Source organism: Entelurus aequoreus, linkage group LG18 (genome assembly GCF_033978785.1).
Source record: "Entelurus aequoreus isolate RoL-2023_Sb linkage group LG18, RoL_Eaeq_v1.1, whole genome shotgun sequence".
Classification (NCBI taxonomy): Eukaryota; Metazoa; Chordata; class Actinopteri; order Syngnathiformes; family Syngnathidae; genus Entelurus; species Entelurus aequoreus.
The window spans coordinates 19357598-19371456 of NC_084748.1; the positions used below are offsets into that span (position 1 = coordinate 19357598).

Here is a 13859-nt window from a genome sequence, read left to right on the forward strand (position 1 = left end):
ACTTATTCAGCCTGTTGTTCACTATTCTTTATTTATTTTAAATTGTCTTTCAAATGTCTATTCTTGGTGTTGGGTTTTATCAAATAAATTTCCCCAAAAAATGCGACTTATACTCCAGTGCGTCTCATATATGTTTTTTTCCTTCTTTATTGTGCATTTTTGGCCGGTGCAACTTATACTCCGGAGCGATTTATAGTCCGAAAAATACGGTATTTACATTTGATTATAAACAATCCGGGGAGGTGGGATGTGGTGGGGGCACAGGGTTAGGCTAGGGTTGTAGTTCACTGGAAGTGTTCTTTTAGTGCTGTTTTGAAGGAGGATAGAGATGCACTTTCTTTTACACCTGTTGGGAGTGCATTCCATATTGATGTGGCATAGAAGGAGAATGAGTTAAGACCTTTGTTAGATCGGAATCTGGGTTTAACGTGGTTAGTGGATGTGGTGCTGTGGTTATGGCGGTCATTTACGTTATGGAAGTAGTTTGACATGTACTTCGGTATCAGGGAAATGTAGCAAATTATATAGACTAGCTCAGTGCAAGTTGTTTTACTCTTTACATTAAGTTAGTATTGATGTTATTTGAACACTGATACAGTTAGCAGTTAAATAAAGGATGAGTGACCATCTCAGTACAAAAACTTTATAAACAAGTTGTGGCAAAGTTCCCTACACATCGCCTGCTGCATGTTTCCTCATGTCATTAACTCTCAGTCAAATAATGGCAAAGTTACTTTTGTTGGCCACTAGATGGCGACAAAATGGCAGCATTCAGACCACTCAATATTTATATGTGATATGGATACACCGCTCCCCGTGAAACTGTTTATTGAACTCGTGCCGTCTCACGGGCCAAATTGAAGACGCAGGCAGGCCAAATTGAAGACGCAGGCGGGCCGCATTTGGCCCGCGGGCCGTAGTTTGGTCACCTTTGAACACGATGAATAAATCTCTATAGGCTCAACAACATACAGAATGTTGATACCGCTAAATATTGTTGGAACTAAACATTGCTGAACAACATGGAAATCTAAACAATTAGACAAAATATGAACGTCACGTCATTAAAACTGCAGATGACAAATATTTGTACCAGGAAATTAACTGCAAAAAACCAACATATCCTTTCTCGCAGCACGGCACTCTTTAATGTCAATTTAAATATTGTACATACCGATGCACGAATAAATCCAACATTGTTAATGCTTTAATTTGTGAAACCCTCATATGTGAACACATGTGTCTCCAATATTTTCTTTTTTAAATCCTTGTGTCAAAGAAGGGCAGTCGAGGCGAGCAGTGATACTCTGGTAATAAAGAATGGCTTAAATCTTTCGAAAATTATTTTTCTTATGAGTGTATGAACCCACTCCATCACATTTTAAATTGTTTTAATGTTAGCTTATATATTTGACAGACACAGCAGCTTTATAATTGTCCATTCTTAACATGTACAAGACTCATAAGAACTGAAATTACATTTTCTGCAACCTTTGTCTGTAAACCTTTCTAAATACGCTTAAATTTGCACTGATACAGGTAAATAAACTGTAGCCTAATGAGACTCTAGGCTACCACCTGTAACTCAGAAGTGCCTCTAGGTCACATGATTGCAACCTAGATAATAATAGTCACCATAATGGGTATTGTCACCAAAACTATCACAATTAACAATATCAAGGTATTGTTGAATGTGCTCAAAAAGTCCTCATACTCACTTTGTATTCAAACACAAATTGTATTAAAAAAATTAAATACAATAAATTAATATATAATATTAATAATATACTTTCTTGGCAGAAGAAACATGTTAAATAATAATAATGTTCTGGCTACTTAAGAGCCCTTTTATTTGTATTAGCTTTTTTTTTATGTAGATATGTTTATTTTCTACCATTTTGATTTTTAAAAGATTTAGTGTTTTTTGAATGATTAAGAAAAGAACGTTTGTTTGGTGCATCAGTTCCAGTTTATGTGACGTCACACAATTTTACTTCCTGTTGTCAGACTGCTTTGATTATCGATCGATCTGTCTGTCTGTCTAAGAAAGCACAGCCTGTAGGTTTAATGTGCACAATTAAATATCTTAGTTGCTCAGACAGTATGGTGTTCATACAAGTTTAGATAGAGGAATGTTGTTTTTAAATGGAGAAAGATGTAAATGTCTCCTGTTTTCATGTTAGCGTGTAAGTTAGATAGTGCTTGCTTCTCCAATAAAAGAACACTACAGTTTCACCAGTCCGTGAGTTTATCAGTGTTATCACAGTTTTACGATCATTTTTATTTATAACATTAATACCAACCGTAGTATGTTTTACCACCGTTTATCATTATACCATTTGCCGTTACATCCCTAGTCATATCATTACATACCTAGTTGTGGCATGATTACTTCAAAAGATCTAATGGAAACGGTTCTATACTACTAACATGTTTCTACTTTATTCAAAATATCGTAAAAGCTGCGTCCAATTACTCATTAATGACGTTTCAATCTGATCGATAATTGGACATTGTATTGTCTTTCAACGATTGTACAGTATATTTTAATTATCAGCCAAATCCACCAGTGTCTGTCTGATTAACATACATATAAACTGTACACCAAACTTCTCAAAAATGAAATGCAGTTACCAGTCTGCCAATGTTTTTTGTGAGGGATGCCATTTTGAAGTGTCCGACTCCCTGCCATACGCCAACATTTCATACCTACAATAAAGAAGTATGCCAGGCAAGGAGCTACTTCTGAAATGCCTTTGAAACATGCCATTGACTGCTGCAACAATCAATAAGACACATCAGAAGTGGAGCGGGTCTCGAAAACCAATTTAGTAGAGTTGAAAACCTTTTAGTGCTGCTTGTTCATTGTTTTTCCTCACCCTTGGTGCATTCTTTAGGTTTTTCCTTTCATCCTAAAAGCAAACAACTCAGTTTGTTGATTCATCAGTTCCCTAAGGCAGGGTCATGGCTAGTTGTTTCTAAATAAAAACCTTGCACCGAAAAGCAACAACAAATAAGAGCTTGCTGTGTTTATGGAAAAATAATTGACATTCTCATGATCACCATCACCAACGACACAGCACAGGCAGTGCAACAGACATTTAAATTGTAGATAATTGCTGGTTTGCAATCATGGGATCTAGAGGTACATCCAGGTTTCAGGTGAGGATCTGGAGTCCCATTAGGCTAAGTAGACGTTAATGCTTGCCTCGACACTTGCAAGTAGGGATGTCCGATAATGTCTTTTTGCCGATATCCGATATTCCGATATTGTCCAACTCTTAATTACCGATACCGATATCAACCGATACCGATATATACAGTTGTGGAATTAACACATTATTATGCCTAATTTGGACAACCAGGTATGGTGAAGATAAGGTCCTTTTTGAAAAAATTCATAAAATAAGATAAATAAATTAAAAACATTTTCTTGAATAAAGAAGAAAGTAAAACAATATAAAAACAGATACATAGAAACTAGTAATTAATGAAAATTTGTAAAATTAACTGTTAAAGGTTAGTACTATTAGTGGACCAGCAGCACGCACAATCATGTGTGCTTACGGACTGTATCCCTTGCAGACTGTTTGATATATAATGTAGAAACCAGAATATTAATAACAGAAAGAAACAACCCTTTTGTGTGAATGAGTGTAAATGGAGGAGGGAGGTTTTTTGGGTTGGTGCACTAATTGTAAGTGTATCTTGTGTTTTTTATGTTGATTTAATTTTAAAAAATTTAAAAAATAAAATAAACCGATATTGATAATAAAAAAAAAACTATACCGATAATTTCCGATATTACATTTTAAAGCATTTATCGGCCGATAATATCGGCAGGCCGATATTATCGGACATCTCTACTTGCAAAGATATAAAGACGAAAAGATTGGAGGCACATCATATCTTTATTTCTGGAGGGGTCCACAAATTAAGCATTAATCCGTGAAAGACAATGTTGGATTAATTCGTGCATCGCATTCATTCAACGGATCGTAACTGGCTTCATCAGTTCGTGCTCAGAAACTTAGATTGGTCAGATCTAGTCCGATCTAGGATAAGTTTAGTTTTTGAAGTTACTTTCCTCCTACAAATATTAGTCTCATCTACATTTCATGTTTGCCGTTGTTTTTATGGTGTAAAGTTCATATTGTGCCCCTTTATTTAGCTATAAATGTCCCCATTGTTCAGCAATGTTTGCTAGCAATATGAAGATTCAGTATACTGTTGAGCCTACGAGAGATTTATTTATCTCGTTTATTCTATCAGGATTTTTTCTTCACAAAAAGCACAAAAGACGCTATAATGTGGTCATCTTTCTCGAATAAAGCACTTGGCTTTCCTGCTCAACAACAACAACTAAGCGTTTAGTTTCTGTTATGAAAAAAGACAACAAAAATATGGTAGATTGGATTAAAAACTACAATATTTAGGACTGAACATGACATTAGTTTATTTGCACAACCAGGTCTTCGTAGTTATATTAAGCATTGCAACCACCAAAGAACACAAACTAATGCGATCGAGTCTTGTCCTTTCTTTATGTTTAGTTCTGCTCTCAAATGAACTTGATTGCATCACAGAAAGTTTCTCAAACAAATTAAATGTTCAAACATTTTACAAAGTGATTGTATTCCACAAGTTGATGAAAGTTCTATTTTTAAGAGCCATTTCCTTTGACACACTTTCGCTTTTTCCGTGACTTTATTACCTTTATGAACAATTTCTTTCAGGACTCTATTAAAAAGGTATTTCCTATCTCTCCATTTGAACGAACGAACACCCAAGAACAGAACAGCAATACGACATTTTCTGCTCAAACTCCACACTCATTCTCACTTGTTTTGGTTGACCATCTTGTGAAATAAGCCGTGAAAAAAGAAAAAAACGATGCGACGTCCTAGCCAACCCAGCAATTCTACACTTTTACTTTTTGACTTTGTTTTATGCAAAGCATGCTCTCCCTGTGCACGTGTGGGGGGGTTTGCTCCGGGTTCTCCGGCATCCTACAACCTCCCCAATGTATATTTGTGATGACTGTGCACAAATCAACCTTTCATTGGCATCTATAAAACAGCTCAGTATACCTTACAGCAAAACACACTTTAACCTGGCCAACTCCGGCTGCACAATTAATCATCATTGAATCGACATCAAGGTTTAAATTACTGCAATAACCTAACCACAAGAGGTCGAGGTTTTTTTTTCTCTCCATCTTCGAATTAGAATTGTTGAGCTTGCGTATCTGGCCTGCTGGCCATTCAATAATGGTTACATGAAACAGCAAGTTTGTGTGAGCTGCAGACGATACAATCGGTGTGCTAATACCAAACACCACTTTTGTTGAATTACTGTACAATACCACTGTACAGTATCTGCAAAAAGTTGTTATGGTGAAAGTTTAAAATGGCTAAAGGAACTCTCCGCAGACAGCAGTACGCCTGTCATGTTAATATCAAACGGGGCTAAGACAAGCGGCCAAGGATGGCGGGAGCAAATACGGGTGTGGTTTTACACATAATAAACTATTTTGAAAAGATTATTGCATTTTGTTCTCATGTGTGGCAACTTTAGACAAGAATATGTTGATTGACAGTCTAAAAGTAACACAACCTCCTTCACTCATCATTGTAGGTGCTTCTCACCTGGAAAGTAGAAGGACAAGGACATATTCCAACAGGTTGGTACTATAATATCGCACAGTCACAATCACACCCAGAAGCACAGACGTGTTTACCGCTGCCTTGTGGTTAAGGCCTTGGTTGACCAAAGGCTAAGGGAGTAAACCCCGAAGGCAAAATACTGGGCTGAGTGGAGGACTATGATTCGACCGAAATGAAAGAGTCATTGTAGCGCCCGACAGACTGCTATGATGTTGGTACAATTTGACAGCCAATTTAGACCAAGAAATTGCAGGAACGACAAAAAAAGACGCTTGGTTCAACTCCTCTTTTTTTCGCGAGAATTATGAGTAATTCTTCATCTAAACGGGACTATATGAACATCCTATCAGCCGGCATTCTAATGACAGCAGACCTTGCGCAGTAAGTGACGTTTTTTAATGTTTGTTCTAGGGCTGCAACAACTAATCGATTAAATCGATTAAACTCGATTATAAACATAGTTGGCGATTAATTTAGTCATCGATTCACTGGATCTATGCTATGCGCATGCGCAGAGGCAATTTTTTATTTTTTTATTTTTTTTATGAACCTTTATTTATAAACTGCAACATGTACAAACAGCTGAGAAACAATAATCAAAATAAGTATGGTGCCAGTATGCTGTTTTCTTTCAATAAAATACTGGAAAGGATAGAAATGTAGTTTGTCTCTTTTATCCGATTATTAATCGATCAATTGAAGTAACAATCGACAGATTAACCGATTATCAAATTAATCGTTAGTTGCAGCCCTAGTTTGTTGGCTCTCATAAAGTCTGCAGTGAGTAGAAATCAGTGATGTAGTGGGGGTAAAAAAGCGAACGTCATGATGCCTTTTTTAAATTAATGTGCCGCCTATGCTTAAAATGATCAAAATATGTAAATATTAAATGTTATCATAAATGTGCCTGTTGCTACATTACACATATACTTACATCATGTACAGTACAGGCCAAAAGTTTGGAGACACCTTCTCCTCATTCAATGCGTTTGCATGGCTATTTACATTGTAGATTGTCACTGAAGGCATCACAACTATGAATGAACACATGTGGAGTTATGTACAACAAAAAAAGGTGAAATAACTGAACACGTTTTATATTGTAGTTTCTTCAAAATAGCCACCCTTTGCTCTGATTACTTTGCACACTCTTGGCATTCTCTCGATGAGCTTCAAGCACACGTGTGAAGTGAAAACCATTTCAGGTGACTACCTCTTGAAGCTCATCGAGAGAATGCGAAAAAGTAATCAGAGCAAAAGGTGGCTATTTAGAAAAAACTAGGATATAAAACCTTTTTTTGTTAAGTACATAACTCCACATGTGTTCATTCATAGTTTTGATGCCTTCAGTGACAATCTACAATGTAAATAGCCATGAAAATAAAGAAAACGCATTGAATGAGAATGTGTGTCCAAACTTTTGGCCTGTACTGTATATAAAACCTTAATTCAGGTGTTTGGATGTTTTTAAGCGCTTCAAAGGCAGAAAAAGTGGACTTTTGATTGCATTTATTTAATATTTAGAATGCATTCAAAAAATAGATCCGTCATCTTGTGTTTTATAATGATTGTGAAAGGTAGGCAAAGTACCAAAGAAAGTGCAGTTCCCCTTTAAGAGCCATTAAGAACCATGCTAAATGTAGATTAGAATCATAATAGGTCCACTTTAAACAGGTTGCATGCACTGTACTATAATAACAATAATATAAAATCCTTTGTTAATGAAAGGAAAATCAGTGAGAGATACTGTCGCTTGCGATGAGGTGGCGACTTGTCCAGGGTGTACCCAGCCTTCCGCCCGAATGCAGCTGGGATAGACTCCAGCACCCCCTGCCACCCCGACAGGGACAAGTGGTAGAAAATGGATGGATACTGTCGTGTCAACTACAGTTAAAATTGAAATAAATATTTACCGTATTTTTCGGACCATAGGGCGCACCGGATTAAAAGGAGCACTGCCGATGAGTGTGTCTATTCAGGTCTATTTTCATACAAAAGGCGCACCGGATTATAAGGCGCATTAAAAGGGGTCATATTTATTTTATTTATTTCTAAATTTAAAACACTTCCTTGTTGTCAACATAACATGTGATGGTGATTCTTTAGTGAAAGTGTTGCATAGATTATGTTTTACAGATCATCTTCAAGTTGCTTTCTGAGCGTCTCTTCAGGATGCGCCGTTTTGTGGGCGGTCTTATTTACGTGGCTCACCTTTGACAGGTCTTCTCCCCGTCATCTGTTATGGTCGTGTAGCGTGCAAGGACGGGAGTGGAAGAAGTTTCAAAAGATGGAGCTAACTGTTTAATGACATTCAGACTTTACTTCAATCAATAACGGAGCAGCATCTCCGTGGCTCAATAATGCAACATCAACGGAAATGTGTCCTGTGAAAAACCGTCCGACTGGAACCCTCTAATAACTAAAGTTCCTTGGGTGAATTATGGAAATCCACTACAGTTTTTAGCGCTTTGATAGCTAGTCTACTGACAGATATAAATTATAACTTTACACTATTTTATATTAGAAATGGCAACAGCGGAAGATGAATGCCACATAACAAGAAGGTAGAGAAAAACAAGAAGCTTATCGACTACGGTGTCGGCACGGACTACAATTAACTACACTTTTTCAGTACTTATGCAGATCCCAAATACAGATCAGCAGGTACCAGAAGGTAAGAAAAGTTGGTTTTGCATAATATTGCGAAACAAAACGCCAGATAATGTCTGCAAATAGGTGCCATTTTGCTGTCCTTATACATGTACCATAATAATACTGTTATGTTTAATGCGCCAACAATCAATCAAGCGGTGCGGCTTCATAGCTTACCGAAGTCGTACTCAAAACATTTTGACAGATTTTTTAGCGCTGTGTGTAAAGTTCTATATTCTCAATGGAACATTTAAAGTTTCTGTGTTGTTTACTGACGCATCTCTTATGTGTGACTGCCATCTACTGGTCACACTTATCATTACACCATGTACCAAATATAATAGCTTCGAGGTGGGTCAGCACAACCAGCATTATGCCGTACATTAGGCGCACCGGGTTATAAGGCGCACTGTCCATTTTTGAGAAAATGAAAGGATTTTACGTGCGCTTTATAGTCCAGAAAATACGGTAAGCCTAAAGATTGAACATTCAGTCATCATCTATCTCAACCACAATGTCTCATAATGTTGAAGTGACTGATATGTTCGAACTGAGCAAAAATTATAGACAAATCAACAACAAAACTAACTAGGGTTAATCAGTTTTTTCTTCTTGGCTGATTAGAGAAAATCTCCTCAAACCTCTTGTAGGGCGCCTATCTTTTGGTCTGCCGAAACTAGCAGCCATCAGTGGAATGTCTGCAAGCTGCAAAGAGAATACTCAACTCCTGAAGGTGTGCGCTGCTTAAACATGTCCGAGCACAAACCAACCACACATTCCAAACTGCTCTCATTCCCATCCTACAATTCTAACATCATACTGCCATTGACAACAACACAGCATCTGACAATGTATGACTCATTCATTTACACTCTTCTCCACAAATTGTTCTGACTGATAGTGTCAGACCAAAAAAAGAGTGTAGCAGTTTTATATAAAAAATGCACCTAACTGTGTTACAATGGCAGCTAAGATGGTGGAGGGGGCTTAATACAGTGTGAATGCATTATGTAACTTCAGGCAAAAAAGGGAAAGGTAGCTTTTATATTGGAATAGACCACAATCCAAGTGGCTGTCTGGAGGCTCCAGACAGCCTGGCTTTTGCAATGTTTAGCAGCAGCAATGCGGTTTTAGAGTGTAATTGCAGAAATACAATTGCTAAGAAAATTAATCAAACATTACTATGGAGGTTTGAATGTGTTATGTAAGGTTAACTTAAAATTAATTTGTAGGATTCAGTGTGCTTATAAATGTCAATCTTTAATGATACTACGGTGGACGGATTTAATTTGAAAAAAATATAAAGCTTAGTTCATGTGGAACTAAACAAATTCTGCTAAGACTGCATTAAATATCACTGCAGCTTCTTACGCTAACACGATTTATTCCTGACAGAGAAGACACGACAACAACCTCATGTAATTGAATGGAATTCATTCGAGTATTAATTGTATCGCAACATTTGAACTTTTTTTTTTTTTAAAGCATCGCCGACAGGGTGGGGCTGATGAGGGGGGCAAGTGGCTGCTAGCTAGTGCGGACTAAGCACGCTGAACAAAGATACCGACAACATAAAATGACAGCCTCGGCGAGTTGTGCCCGTTAATAACTTTCGACAAACGGAACTGTTCATTCTTAGAAGAAAAGATGCGGACGAACCTTTTGACTTAAATGCAGCGGCGCTTCCAGGTGTCTGTCGGTAAGTGCGTCGGTTGTTGTGTGCTGCTGTGCAAGTATGGCGATGAAACCGGACGGCGCCGCCCGCGCAGCATTTCCGGGAATAAAACTACGGCTAGCCGAAAAGACCACTCCCAAACTATTTCCCTTTTTAACAATAGCAAGTAGTGTATTATATTGATTGAGCATGATTAAAACTCCATAACCATCATTTATTTATAAATTATGCAACCTTTGACATATTTTGTTTTTATGCTTTATTTTATGTTATATTTATTGTCATACATTCTATCTCCATTTGTTACATATTTTAATTGAACAAATTATAACGTGTCGATTTATTACCTCCTAGCTATTTTCTTATTTTATATTCTATTTATTCACTTTTTTCATCAATTCATATCTATTACTTTCAATTGCCTTACGACAGGGGTGTCCAAAGTGCGGCCCGCAGCTAATTGTTTACCGGCCCGCCACACATTCTGGAAATGCTATTGCAAAAATAAAAAATAAACATTAACTAGTAAAGGTTACAATGTTGACACAAAGCTGCCATGCAGGCTGTTTTTTTCTTTTGTCTATCTTTATTTTTTTGCCATTGCTTAAAAAAATTTAAAAATCAATGTTATAATGAATTATTGACCTATTCAAGGCTCCAATTATTTCAAATATTTCACTTTAAAATGTTTTATGTGGAAAATATTGCATATATTGTGTGGTTGCCATACAAAAACATCAACGTTTTCTTTGACAAAAGAGCATAAAACAAACAAAATAATAGTTCAAACCTAAAATTGACAGATATATCTTAAGTTGATCTTGTAACTTAAGTGTTGAAAGTTTAAAAAAAAACTAATACAAATGTATCACTTTGAGTGGGGCACCTTTTGTATCCTAAATATATTTAACTAAAAATAAATAAATAATTTTATTTATCTTTTCACTGTGATTACTCAAAAACAACAGTGAATTAATATCAATGATGTCTTGCATTATTGATGTTTTTAAGGCTCTAATTACTTCACATCAAACATTGCTTTCTGAATGTTTTGGGCAGTGGGGGAAATACTGCATATTTCAGTTGTATTATAAAAAACAAAGTTGTCTTGACAGAAAAGGCATAAAACCTTTTTGGTTTTTTAAATTTTATATCAACCTGAAGTTGATATACTGTAGATTTACCGTAAGCGTTAAATAAAAAAATAATTTGACTTGTTTTTAACATTTTAATGACTTAGACACTTTATGGTCCCTGGGAGCCCTAAAGGTAAAAAACAAAACAAAATCCATATATTTTGTTATCATTTGAAAATGAAAACTATCAAAATGGCCCCCGCAGGCTTTAATTTTTCCGTATGCGGCCCTCAGTAGAAAGTTTGGACACACCTGCCTTACAACAAAGGGTGACACTTAAATACAGGAAGTAAATAACCGGTGTCAACTAATTATGACCATGCATTTTTAAAAGGTTTTATTATATGTATATATTTTTGATAAATTTAACTATAGGCTTATTTCCATCCATCCATCCATCCATCTTCTTCCGCTTATCCGAGGTCGGGTCACGGGGGCAGCAGCCTAAGCAGGGAAGCCAAGACTTCCCTCTCCCCAGCCACTTCGTCCAGCTCCTTCCGGGGGATCCAGAGCCAGCCGGGAGAGATAGTCTTCCCAATGCCGAAACACCTCCCTAGGGAGGCGTTAGGGTGGCATCCTGACCAGATGCCCGAACCACCTCATCTGGCTCCTCTCGATGTGGAGGAGCAACGGCTTTACTTTGAGCTCCTCCCGGATGACAGAGCTTCTCACCCTATCTCTAAGGGAGAGCCCCGCCACCCGGCGGAGGAAACTCATTTTGGCCGCTTGTACCCGTGATCTTGTCCTTTCGGTCATGACCCAAAGCTCATGACCATAGGTGAGGATGGGAACGTAGATCGACCGGTAAATTGAGAGCTTTGCCTTCCGGCTCAGCTCCTTCTTCACCACAACGGATCGATACAGCGTCTGCATTACTGAAGACGCCGCACCGATCCGCCTGTCGATCTCACGATCCACTCTTCCCTCACTCGTGAACAAGACTCCAAAGGTATTTGAACTCCTCCACTTGGGGCAAGTTCTCCTCCCTAACCGCCGAGTGTGAAGCTAATGGGATGGGAATCAGCACCTCCAAGTCCAAGTCCATGGTTCTCGCCCGGAAAAGGGTGGAGTGCCATCTCCGGGTTGGGGAGGAGAACTTGCCAGAGTAAAGAAAGAAAGAGGAGATACAAAAGAAAAGGCAGGAGAAGGAAGGTAAAGAGGAAAAGAGAGAAGAAGGAATATAGGCTTATTTGATCAATTAAAAACATTTTAGCAATCATGCCAAATACAATTTTGTTACTAATGGTTCTATTAGAGCATGTGCACATCATACTCCAATGCTCTCCAGATCTTATCTAGTACAGTGGTTCTTAACCTTGTTGGAGGTAACGAACCCCACCAGTTTCATATGCGCTTTCATCGAACCCTTTTTTAGTGAAAAATTAAATGGTTTTTTTGTTTCAAATTCAAGACAAAGTTATGTTTTGGTTTTTTTACTGGTGCACAAAATGAACAGTGCATGAACATCACCTTGTTCAAAGAACAACACACACACAGTGCATAAACTCACAACAGATTACACACCTGCAAATCAGAGGGAAAATTGTTTGGGGTATCCCTAATATGCAGATAGGGAGAAGTTTTTATTTAAACGATGAGTTGGGTGTGTCTTGAGCTCAGCGGCGGAGGCTCCGCCGAACACCTGAGGCCGAATCACCGAACCCCTAGGGTCCGATCGAACCCAGGTTAAGAACCACTGATCTATATTATACTTTAAACGACTATGGTTGGATCGCAACATGTTTAGTTGTGACCTCCTGGGCTGGGTCATGACTCATGACTGCCTTGAACACAGTCGGTAGAGCAGTGATTTCATCACGCAGGTTCAATATAATTCTATATAACCTTTGTGCAACTAAATACTTTGTGAATCAGTTTCTCGTGACCTGTATACAACATTGTGTATAGTGGAAATAAGAGTGGGGGAACATTCAAGAAACAAGACTGTAGACCTGCACAATACTGGCATGGGCTCCCGTGGATGGCTTATTATTACCCATGTAATACACTATGTATAAGCCACCGAAATACAAAAGCATTAAAATAGGATACTGACAGATATTCACACTAGAAAACATTTACCAGTAAAATTGACTAATTTCCAAATGATGTCAGCGATTAGTGAGACTAATCGTTTTGATTATTTCTACTGTAATTCAATTTATGAATGTGTCAAATTTATCATAAGATAAGAGTTCTTACTTTTAGCAGGATGTATTTAATATTTTTTGTGTTGAACAATGAGCTGTCATAATAAAAACAAAGCAATTCAGAGGCATCTCTGGGCTGGACTTGAGTACATCCACACAAACATAAATATTGCTGAAAATGCACATATCTCTATTAAGCCGGGTGAAATTTCAAAACAAGGTCTGTCCACACAAAAAAGGCCATGCACATTTTGTCCGCAGGCACAGCATAATTTCAACTCTGTGAAATATTAGATGGACAATGACATTTAAACCATCGTCATAATCTAAGCACTTATACAGCCCCCTCGAAACAGGTTTAATCACCCATTAGCACTTGTAAGTCTTCATAACTTCATGTTGTTTTTAAATATAATTTAAAAAAACATGACATAATGTGTCTTAATATGACATACCAAAAGGTTTTGTTTTACCTAACCACTGAAGTTGGAGTTTCTCAAAAGCTATTTTAAGGACAAAAACATACATGTAAGCAGGAATAAGTGGCCAAAAGGCAAAAAAAAATAGCGTATTTTAAATA

General features: G+C 37.5%; 1 protein-coding gene across 1 annotated transcript in view; it reads right to left on the reverse strand.

Moving 5' to 3' along the window:
• Window positions 1-10130, reverse strand: part of LOC133633916 (rho GDP-dissociation inhibitor 1-like) — a 39952-nt gene extending 29822 nt beyond the window's left edge. The window contains exon 1 of the mRNA XM_062026725.1: window positions 9978-10130. The gene's annotated coding sequence lies outside the window, so the exon portion shown is untranslated. The remainder of the gene's footprint in view (window positions 1-9977) is intronic.
• Window positions 10131-13859: the final 3729 nt, after the last annotated feature.